The 10364-nt window shown below is 36.6% G+C and overlaps 1 protein-coding gene across 5 annotated transcripts in view; it reads right to left on the bottom strand.

Moving 5' to 3' along the window:
• LOC107693111 (kinesin-like protein KIF13B) overlaps positions 1-10364 on the bottom strand; it is a 54463-nt gene that overhangs the window by 32758 nt on the left and 11341 nt on the right. The window lies entirely within an intron of this gene.

Consider the following 10364-nt stretch of genomic DNA (forward strand, 5'->3'; position numbering starts at 1 on the left):
ATCAGAATATTAGAATGATTTCTGAAGGATCATGTGACTGGAGTAATGATGCTAAAGCTCTGCTTTGAAATCACAGGAATAAATTATATTTTCAAATAGAAAATAGTTATTTTAAATTGTAAAAATATTTCACAATTTTGGCCACCTGTGCATATAATATTACAGTACATTTTTCCCTGAAAATATCTGAGCTTTAATTATTCCAGGAAGTTCAGACAAGCTTCAAAAAAAAACTTAAAAAAAAAAACTCTAATTGTCCAAATTCTGTGGACCCACTGACTCACAGCTGACCAAAATAGCATGTCATCACCATGAGCGCACTCAAATGGGACTAGGAACTAGCGGCACTACACACAACCACACATCCTGAGTGAGTCCATGTCATCAGTTGTACTTTGCTCAGTGGACCTGAACACAAACAGACTGTCTCTCACTGAGAAAGCCCTGCCGTTTACAGGGTAAATATGCATTTGGAGCCCCGTCTCAAAGTTGTGTTATCTGTAGAGGGCACCTCAATGGCTTTGAACAGCACTCTGTGAACACAATGACCTATATAAGCATTATTGACAGACTGTGGGAGCGTATTGAAGGATCCTAATCGCTCAGAGAGCACTGTGCCTTTCCAGGCCAAATTAATTAAATTCTGTTGTTGTTCTCGGGGTAATTAAAAAACAAATACAAAATGCAAAGCCCTGTTCCAAACCATAGTGAGCTGCCTAAACAACAAAAAGAATTGAGCGAAACATCTATATAAATTAAACATCTACCAAGTATTTTACCCAGTATTTGTTTGTGCCATGAACTTTTGAGCACTGAGCTATTAATATATTATTATTTAATATATAAAATATAAATATTTATTATTATTATTATTATAAAGAGTTACAGTTATACTTATGTCATTTTGCATGGAAATTTGTCTTGGAATACATGTCAAACAAGTCATAAATAATAATAATATTATATATGGGGTCGACCAATATGTGTTTTTCAGGAGTCGAGGCCGATACCGATTATTACAGATCAAGCAGACTGATAACCAATATTTTGAATCAATATATATGCCTGGTGTAAAAATGAAAATTAAATGTCAAAATTAACAATAACAAGGGTGCTGACAAAACTTTCTTTAAATGCTTCGAAATATCGGTTTTAAAAATGACCAATACCGATAACCATAAAAATGCTTAATAAACGGCAAGGCTGATAATAATCAACCCTTAAATATACCCCTAAACGGTTTAGTTTATTTATAGTAATAATTTAATCTTGTATTTTTATTTGCATATTTACAAATAAAAACATAAGATTAAATTATTACTATAAATAAACTAAACTATTAGTGAAATCAGCTAAAAAGTGGTTTCTATATAAGTCACTAAAAGGTTAAAAGAAATATAAGACGGCTTGGTTGATCCAAAATATGAAGAAAAACTTCTTTGCAAGCCAAAAATAAGCCAAAAATGTGTGTCAAAGTAAACAGGGTCAATTTCAATTGAAAAACAATTTTAAGAATCTCATAAACTAAGGACATCTATGATGTGGAATTATTGCTAATTTATACATGCCTTCTGCACATATAACAAAAAACCTATAATGACCATCTTCAGTAATGGCGATCCTTTTTATGATCCCAATCTAGAAAATCTACGTCCATGAGAGCTTATGGAAATCACCGAAGCGTGTACAGCCATGCAGTTACACAGCGAGCAAACGAACAAGCGAGGGATGGAAAGCTGGGGCAAAATATGCCTGGATTCAGTTCCAACGACCCCGGGCTCAGCTTGTCGTTTAAAATCAGGCCATGCCACACTTGTGGTATAATAAGTTGCATGATGACGTCCCCCCGTCACACCACACTGTGAACTGAGAGAGATGTTGGCCCCTGAAGGAAGTGTCAGACTGAGCTTCATCTTGAGTTCCTGGAGGAGGTCTGGCAAACGGGGTGGACAAACACACGTGTGGAGACAGCTGTATATCAGTAACACTAAAAATAACATTTCTGAGTGACAGTCCCTCAATTCTGACATTGAAATAAATATGTGGATATTCTAAGAAAATGATCTTGTTTCCATATTATCTGATTCTAAAAATCTAGCTTTGCTTTCCGTCGCTGCAGGGCATAAACTGCGTGATACAGATAACAGATACTTCAGAGTAAAACAAATCAAATTTCATGCATCATAGGAACATAACGCATGCTTTACAAGACACCTAAAGGACAGATTACTAATTCTTGAGAAGGAGGTCTCTACCAAACCTCCATAGCCAAGGGTGTAGCTTGCAGTAGGTATGCGTGTAATGGCAAATGAGTTCACTGGTTTGTGTGCTAAACCCAGACTACTGCTCATGCTCGCAGCTCCCGCCGCCGGCAACTCCTTTCCCAAACACTCGTTACAAGCCCTAGTGACTTTGACCTTGTACTATCTGGCAAAGCCTATACTAACTATACCCCTGGTCACATTTTATCATATCTGATTCGCCAACATGACAAATACAATGATGTACTGTCTCTTATGGAATGGACAAAGTACTGAAATGAATAATTTCAAACAAATAACACTACTACTCTTTCTAATCTTATCCGTCTTCATCATTCTGAGCACAATTGTATATTCGTTCCAGTAATAAGCTACATGGCTGCTTTTTTGCTCATGCAATGGCATTGATTAAAAATGCTCTGCTAAACAGTCTTCTCTTATTTATGTTGGGCTGAGAATCGAAATCATTTTAGTGAATCGCTTCGTTTGGATGATAGGCGAGAACGAACCAGTGCAAATATATGATTCAGTGATGCACCTTTTTTTTTCAATTAGTGTAAATATATCCGTTTAAATTAATAGTCACCATAAATGTAATTTTTATCGTTTCTGTGCTAGAAAAATACTACTCTGATTGAAGAATATACAGTAATTTGACATAACAAAAAAAAAACTAATTAAATAAAAAAAATTTAAAACATTAATAAAATAAAATTAATCAATTAAAAATTAAATAAACAAGTGTTTAGGTATAAGTTGGCAAAATTGAAATGGATGCTTTGTTTATCACTACATAGTTAGCAAAATAAAATAATTAAATCAATTAATATAAAATAAAACGACAATTAAAATAAAAACAATAAATAAAACAATATATAAAATAAAATAATAAAAAGACACAGGTGTTTAGGTACAAGTTGGAGAAAGTAAAATGGGTACTTTGTTTATCAGCGCAAAGTTAGATTCATGTTTTTGACTGTCCAATGACGGCAGCCATGACAACCCAATGACAACCTAAGGAAAGCTGGCAGCTGCCCCCAAGTTCCCAGTCTGATTTCCAAACATTGCTGGACTAAACCCACAATGCATCACTCGGTGTTGTCCTAACACGGCTGTCCTGTACATCTGCACAGATTGGAATCGTCCATGAGCCAACTGTACAAATGAAAAATGTGTATGCTGTGCCTGTTTTCCCTACAGGAGACGGAGGCATGTGGTTGTTATTACCCAAAAAATGCCTCAGTGACAGGTGAGACCAATCGCTGAGAGACACTCTAGCTAGAACTGGGATCAGCGCTGCGGTTCTCCCATGATGTCATCGAGTAGCCTCGTGAGTAATCCTGTACATTGCTTTATGACATTGTTTTTGTGGGAGTGAGTCAGAGGCTTCCTGATATGAGGCAGCACTGACTGAACAGAGTCCTCAGCAGCTGGGGAAGACGCAAACTCTCACTTTCTTTAGCAATCGCACACACAAAAACATTCATTTAGAGAGTGACGGTTCGGCAGCGTGCAGCGAAGACAAGCTCACATAAGACCCTTCCCCCAAACCAGGAAAAATCTTGCAGTTAGGGCTGGACAAACAAGTCAAATACAGAAAAAATAACAACTAACATATTAACAACTAATTCTTTTTAAACTCTACCATTCGAAAGTTTTGGTTTTAATAATAATTATTTTAAAAAAAACTTTAATTTAGCAAGGATGCATTTAATTAATCAAAAGTGAATACATTTATAATGTTAAAAAAGTTTCTATTTAAAAAAATATATGCTAATCTATAACTTACTATTCATCATCAAAGAATCCTGAAAAAATGCATTACTGTTTCTACATCAATATAAAGCAGCACAACTGTTTTCAACATCGATAATGAAAAAGAAGACAATTCCCATTGTCAATTAGAGCAAAAGTCGCATGATCTTCATCAGGTATCTTTTTCAGGATTCTTTGATGATGAATAGTAAGTTATACTATTGTATATAGTTTTGATCTTTGTGGTCTTTGTCTCCTACGGACCTATCAATTGCCGTCCGGTGTGCGGAGATTGATTGTTCATTAACATTGATAATGAGATAATTATTCTTAAGCAGCAAATCAGCATATTAGAATGATTTCTGAAGGATCATGTGACACTGAAGACTGGAGTAATGGCTGCTGAAAATTCAGCTTTGCAATGGTAGGTATAACATTTAAAATTCAAAACATTTAGAAAACAGTTAGCCTATTTTAAACTATAAGCAACCTTCAAGAGCAAATGACTGAATCACAAATGAATCAATGAATCCTTTTCAACCAGATTACTGAACCTGTCAGGGCAAAGAGCTGGTTCAAAGAGATAAATGTAATCTGTATTTTGGCTACTGACATTAATTAAATATCATATACCACTATAATGTTTGCAAGCTGTGATTTAAAGCTGTGATTTTAAAAACTAGTCTTTTGGGAATTTGATTGCAAACTCCATAGTTGCAAACAAAATATCGAACATAAAAAACTGATATATTATCATCTAGCCCTACCCACAGTTACTGCATATAAATCAATTTAGCTCACTGAAATCATGTCAAAATGAATGATTCAAAATGAATGATTAAATGTTTACCATGCTTACAAAAACACGCTGTGGCAAAGACTGCCATGAAGGTCATTGGTTTGAAAAATTTGACTTTGGTTTGGCGAAAATTTGTTCGCCACATAATAACAGCAAGTTCATCACAAACGGTCGCTACTTTTAATAGTTGTACTTTTATTATCCAAAGAACTGTCTATAGGGGAGGAGGCTGCTATGAAAGACTGTGTCAACAGTGTCGTCCCTTCCCCCACTCTCTGTATCCCGCCATTGGCGCTGCAAACAATGAGGAAATCACCACTCTGGCTTGGTGCTATAATAGTATACAAATGAAACCGAGACCAAAGCACCACAGGCGGAAAATAAAAACTACATTGACACCACCGGAGGGAAAACCCTCCATTTACAGGCTAAAAAGTGGTGGTTGATTCGAGTCTGCAGTCTAGCAAACAAGCCACTGGCCTCAATCTGTCTTTGAACGGCATCAAACACACATTTAATTCCGCCACATTCAATCAGGCTTTCATGCAAACTCAGGGAGCATTCCAGAAACATGCTTGCGATTTCATTTCGAGCTAGTTAATGGATTCACTCGATGCCTCATCAGACTACCCTAATATTCCTAATAGGCTTGAGGAAAGCATTTCCTACAGAGAACCATTTAACTCTCTCCTTCGAGAGAGTATCGACCACTCCAAGGCAAAGTGTCGACTCAAGGCCAGGACTGTAAATCCCTATGTCTTTGTCTGCATTCTTGCAGGGGCTGAAGTCTGAGAACAAGGGGGAGGAAGGAATGAACCTTGATTATGGTCCACTGCAGCTTTCTCATGAGTTAGTGACGTACGCTACGGTGACAGCTGTCAGTGCAAGTATGCCAGAGACCGAGGGTTGTGCCAAATGCCGTCTAACACCTCGTGGTTGGCGTTCGCATGACGGGATAGTCAGAAAGACAACCTGACCGTGCACTAGGACGCACATGAACTACTCTTCAGCTTTTGGGCTCTGAGGTCAAGTAATTTAAAAAAATGTGATTCCGCTTCGGTTGCTTGCAAATACGCAGCCTGTGACTTGGAAAGATGACGTTTTGTACCCTTGACCTAAATTATGATTTACTAGATATGTCCTAATGAATGTATGCACACTGACAGACGTGGCCTCATGCTTGAACTTAATGCTCTTGAGCAGGCTGAGGGCAACAGGATGCACCCTAGGGCACGTCTTCCACATGTTGCAGAAATTATTTTTCTAAGCTAAAGACGCCCAACTGTGGCTCAATGTCCTGGTAATTACAGCAATAGTGTAACAAAAAGTGCCCAATTAAACTCAATCAGTGGTGCTCATTAACATTATATGACACTCATCCAGTCATTTTCACTGATTTGCTGAAATGTAGAGGTTGGTAAGTAGGCATTAGCCATTGTAATATTATAGAGAGAATATATAAATTATATATATACATATTTCATCATATACACATACTGAAAGAGGAAAGCTGCATTACAGCTGGAGCTGCACAATTTCTCTGAATAACAACACAGATACGCGTATGCAGAGTTGGCTAGGGAGAGTGTGTAATCTGGATCTGCATTAAAGGTGATTGTGTTTCAACTAGTTTTGAGAACTGCACCCTTGGCTTTGCTCAAGGACCTTGCCTCATCTGTCAGGTGAGAACATGCCTTTGGAGAGCGTCATATAAGATTGACAAAAAGCTGTAAAGAAAAGGTTATGAGGAGATGGTTTGGGAGTGTTTTATGCAAATGACTAACCTCGGGCCCTAGATTATTCCAAATTCATTAACATTAGAACGTGGTTAAGAACAAATTCATGTGCATACACATGTGGTGTCAATTAGGCAGAAAGTATAAATACGAATAATCTACGCAATTATTATTGAATGACAGCTATTGTCCTATATAAGGTTTTAATAATCATTCTAATTCTATGATGACAGCAGCGTCTATATATATATATATATATATATATAACAACTGTCTATAACTGCAGCACGCAATTATAATAATTAAAATGTTATCATCTGTTCGTGTGGATGCTAATAGAGTTATCATTATTGGTGTGAACAGCCCTTTATATTTGTTGCAATATTATAAAAAAGAAAAAAAATACTCTTAACAAGTATGTCCAGTTTTCCAGTTAAAATATCTAAACATCCTTGAAACACAATAAATTTACTTGAGAAGCAACACTGCATAGGAAAAGACAAAAAAGAGAATGTATCTTCAATGTACCTTTTCTTTTTTAAAGTAGAAACAAGTTAGGGCTGCACAATTAATCGAATTTCTAATCGCGATTACAATTATGGATGCCACAATTATGTAATCGTTCAAAGCGGCAATTAATCGTTCAAAGTCCACTTATGTTATTCTGCGTGCTTAAGATGCGTTTTTTCTTTCTACATGTTATCTTGAGGTTTTCCATTGTTTTAATTTTAGTTTTAGTATAACATTATAATACCATTCATATTTTTACTTATAATTTAAAGAAGAAACCAATCTGATGTTTAGTTGACATTTGAGGCTTAATACTATGGAAAAGCACTAAAAGTTTTTCAGTTAAGAGTGTTTTCAGCTTGTTTATTTTCATATTAAAATACGACATGCAGTTGCATCAAACAATGGTATAAACATCATTCAATGTAAATTGTGATAATCGTAATTAATAATCGCAATTACAATTTCAAGGGAATAATCGACAATTATGATATGTCATAATCGTGTAGCCCTAAAACAAGTTAAAAACAAGTTAATCAAAATACAAAAACAACACAAAAAACATTACAAATGTATACTTACAAAACAATCTATGAAATCATAACTAGACTTATTTTATGCAGTGTTGCTATAAAGTACATTTTATCTTGTTTTAAAGATTTTTAGATATTTTTACTGGAAAACAAGTAATAAACACATTAAAAACTCATTATGTTGTAATTTTAAAAGTGCATATTGTAAACTAGGAGGATCTAACCTAGTGTCTATAACTTGATGAAAAAAAAAGTATAAAAACATCTTAGAGCACTATTCAGCGACCTCTTATACTCATATACATGCCTACTCAAGAAGCATTCAGATATCGAAGGTATCTGAATATGCTTTTGAAGATGTTTCTACACATATATGAAAATGTGTCTAGCACTTAATTTATCTGTGCATCACTGCAATCACTAATAGAGCTCCATGTAAAGATACTTTGATACACAGAGAGGCAGTTCCTGTTAGAAATAGTGCTGAGTCTTCAACATACCTGAACTCATTCTGACTAGTGTATGTCTGACTGATTTCCTGTCTGCCAAAAACACGCCCTGTCTCTCCAGTGCTCTTTGGTGCATTTATGTGGGATGGTCGTAGTCTTGATGTGCTGGCAACTCCTTAAATTAACAAAATCTACCACACGCCTTACACTAAAGGGCACAGCTGCAAAATACTGTTAATAATCCTAAAATAGTAGGGAGTGACAAGCAATTATTGGTCGTTATGAATGACAGGGATTTTTCTAAAATTATATATATGCTATTTTTATCATAATTCATAAATACAGTCATAAATACATTGACTTGCCAGGCACATACAAATTTCTGGTAAAGGTACTTATTGCTTATTTCTGGGTGTGTTCAATGCTCGATCCATCCAAAACACCCCTAGGAGCTACTTGCAAACATAAAACCTTTCAAATGTCATTTTCTTTCATTAAAGCAAATGGACAGGCACTAAGATTCATTCAGCCTGAGATTGTGATGCCATCGGACATGCTGAGAGCGGCACAACCACACAAAGGACTGAAAGACGAATATACACTGACATATAAACATGGCATGTGTAGCCGTCATTAAAAAAACATGGTCTGGAATGTGTTGTAGCGCCTGACAGATCATAATTAATATGAAATGCCAGCAATAATCTGCATAAATAAGGCTATTTTGGTCATGTGAACCTTGCCATTTGAGGCATCTGCATCGCAGGGGCCATTAACGGGGCCGGCGACTGAGCGCGGCATGACACATGAACTCAACGCTGCAATTAAACCGTCTGTTGTGCGAAGGCAGCAGGCGGCTCGACCATTCACTTCCAAGTTTAAAACCTGTTCAACCTCTGTCTTTGTTTGCACTGCACGACAAGAGAAAAGCAGAGGGGAAAAAATAATTGCGCTCTCTTGTTTACCCGCCATAAAATTCAGAGGAAATGTTTATGGCCGACAGATGCTAAAGCTAGCTTGTATTTTCCCCTTTTTCCAGACACAAGAGCTCCTCAGCTATGTATGACCTAGGGTTAACCCTCCTTCTGCGTTTCCGTGACAACGGAGGGCAGAGAAAAAGAGAGGAAGTTAGACGGAGGAGAGTTATGCCCCGACACACGGCAGGACGGCGCAAACAGCAGGCTGCGTTAAAAAGAACTGCACGTCCACATTCCTGTTTTCCCTCAGCCCCCATCGTACGAGCCGACCGACCGAAACCGACAATGATGCACCCGTTCTCAAACCCCTCATGAAGGGTCCAAAACATGAAATATCTGATTGAGAGAGGAAGAGAAACAAATGCTGCTCTTGGAATGGAATGGAATTCTAGTCTACAGCATACTACTGTATATACTTCTTGGTATATATTAAACACTACGGTTTAAAAAAAATTATGAAGCAATAGGTATTATGTGCTCATAACATTTTAAAGAGTACCATGCTGTATATATTTTTTGTTTTAGATTAAAGGAGTTCTCGAAGCCTCGATTCTTTATCTTGGAGAAAGAAATGGTTATTTTAAATCCAATTTTTTTGCAATGACAACTCAATCCAATCAAATAATGAGTCAAGAAAAAGATGTTATAAACAGCAGCAGATATTGCTTCTGCTTCATTACTCTGGAGAAGGAAGCCAAGTTGAGTGAAAAGCATTGTGGGATACAGTAACCACTGCAGTATGCAAATGTAGTAGATTACTGAGTATTCTGCATACTAGTAGTACGCTATTCTGAACAAATCACAATGTTAGTAAATCTACACTACCGTGCAAATTAGTGTCCGTAAGATTTATAGTGTTTTTGAAATAATTATGTTAACCGAGGTGGCATTTATTTGTTTAAAAACACAGTAAACAGCAATATTGTGAATTATTATTACATATTAATTGTTTTCTACGTTAATATTTCATAATGTAGTTTATTCCTGTGATGGAAAAGCGAATTTTCAGCAGCCATTACTCCAGATATCATTCTAATATTCTGATTTTGTGCTCAAAAAACATTTCTTATTATCACTGGTGAATACAGTTGCTGCTTAATATTTTTTTGAAACACTGATACATTTTTCAGGACTTTTTGATGAATAGAAATGTCAAGGGAACAGCATTTATTTGAAACAGACATTTTATTGCCAACCCTCTATATTGCGAGTAAATCACTCGCATATGCGACTAAATTAGGGCTGTGATGGTCGCCGTGACAACCGCGTCACCGCGGTGGATCGCTTGCCACCGCGGTTGTCTACTGCCACCGGCGGTAGTGCACGTGACGTCACGCACTCTCT

This window comes from Sinocyclocheilus anshuiensis, unplaced genomic scaffold, assembly GCF_001515605.1.
Source record: "Sinocyclocheilus anshuiensis isolate Anshui unplaced genomic scaffold, SAMN03320099.WGS_v1.1 scaffold222, whole genome shotgun sequence".
Lineage (NCBI taxonomy): Eukaryota > Metazoa > Chordata > Actinopteri > Cypriniformes > Cyprinidae > Sinocyclocheilus > Sinocyclocheilus anshuiensis.